This window comes from Triticum aestivum, chromosome 5D, assembly GCF_018294505.1.
Source record: "Triticum aestivum cultivar Chinese Spring chromosome 5D, IWGSC CS RefSeq v2.1, whole genome shotgun sequence".
In the NCBI taxonomy this organism is placed as follows: domain Eukaryota; kingdom Viridiplantae; phylum Streptophyta; class Magnoliopsida; order Poales; family Poaceae; genus Triticum; species Triticum aestivum.
The window spans coordinates 36,813,173-36,815,097 of NC_057808.1; positions in this window are offsets into that span (position 1 = coordinate 36,813,173).

A 1,925-nucleotide genomic window follows, 5' to 3' on the forward strand; every position below is an offset into this window, starting at 1 on the left:
GTATTCGCGAACGCCGACCAGGGCCAGGCCCACCTCTCACCTAGGCGGTCTCAACCTGCCCTGTCGCTCCGCCACAAAGATCCACTTGCGGGTACTCCTACGAGCCGACCCGACTTTAGTCATCTCAAGTGACATGTATATAGTATATAAGTATATACCCGCGATCACCGCCCAGGTGATCACGGCCCGATAGTATAGCACAGCAGACGGACAAGAATGTAGGGCCACTGATGGAAAACTAGCATCCTATACTAAGCATGTAGGACTGCAGGTAAAGGTAACAACAGTAGTAGCAAGGATAGGCTATGCATCAGGATAGGATATCGAAAAGCAGTAACATGCTACACTACTCTAATGCAAGCAGTATAGAGGAGAGTAGGCGATATCTGGTGATCAAGGGGGGGCTTGCCTGGTTGCTCTGGCAAGTAGGAGGGGTCGTCGACTCCGTAGTCGAACTGGGCAGCAGCAGTGTCGGTCTCGTAGTCTACCGGAGAGAAGAGGGGGCAAGAAACAGTAAATACAATGCAAACATAAGCATGACGATGCGTGACATGACAGTGAGCGGTGCTAGGGGTGTCCTAACGCGACAGTAGGTGTTACCGGTGAAGGGGGGGGACATCCGGGAGGTATTCCCGATGTTTCGCGTTTTCGGACAGACGGACCGGAGGGGGAAAGTTGCTAGTTCGATAGGTTAGGGAGGTGTGGTGGATGAACGGACTGCGTATTTGGATTCGTCTCGTCGTTCTGAGCAACTTTCATATAGAAAACATTTTCATCCGAGTTACGGTTTAAAAGATATGAATTTTCAAAGTTTATTTAAATTTCTGGAATTATTTATATTCAGAAAAATGAATTATGACGTCAGCATGAGGTAATGCTGACGTCAGCAGGTCAACTGGTCGGCTGACCAGTCAAACCAGACAGGTGGGTCCAGTGGGACCCACATGTCAGTCTCTGTTATTCTAATATCTATTTAAACTAATCTAACAGTATAATTAGAGGGGTGGGCCCCATATGTCAGTGAGTGATTAGTTAAAATAATTATTTTTATTTATAAAACATATTCTTTTTCTTTTTCTTTTTAGTTTTTGCGGCGGGGCCCGCATGTCAGTGACTGGGCCTGCCCAGTCAGCAGTTGACTGGGTCAACCCAGTCAACTGGGGCCCGTGGGGGCCACTGGCAGGGGCACCGGGGTGGCCCCAGGCCTGCCACGTCGGCGGCCGGCGCCGGAGCAACGCCGGCGACCAAAACGCACGGCGGCGCGAGCGGGAGGGGCGCGGGTTTCACCCACAGTAGGTTTGCGGGGGCGGGGCTGGGCGCGTACGACGCGGCTCGACGTCGCGCGTCCAACGGCGGTGGTCGGAGGGGCTGGAACGGCCGGGGACGACCGCTAGAGCTCGCCGGCGGCGAGGTGCTACGGGTGCCCGACGGAAACACAGCTACGGCGAGCTATCGAGAGAGCGGAGGGGCTGGGGGGCATCTACATACGGCGGGGAGTGCAACGGGCTTGACCCCGTGACCATTTGGTCACCGGAGACCCGCCGGCGGCGAGCTTCGCGGCGCGGCGTTCGGGCGCGCGTGGGGAAGCAGCTACGGAGCGCGGGCGAGCTAGCGGAGAGGGGAGGAGGTAGAGGAGCTCACCGCGCGGCGCAAGAAAGGCCCGTGGGTGGCTTAGTAGCAGTAGGTCGTCGCCGGGGAAGAAGGGGGTCGCCGGCGTCCGAAGTTGAAGGCGAGCTCGGGGAGGCCGTTGCAGTGGCTCCGAGCTTCAACGGAGAGGCGGAGGTGGTGTAGTCGAGGGCGGCGACGTCGTACGACACGGCGAGGTGACGATTGGGGCACGGTGGCCGTGTGCACGACGGGAACGGCGGCGAGCGCGTCGGGCGTGGGGAAGAAGAGAGCGGCGCGGATCCGGGGGGAAGAGGGAG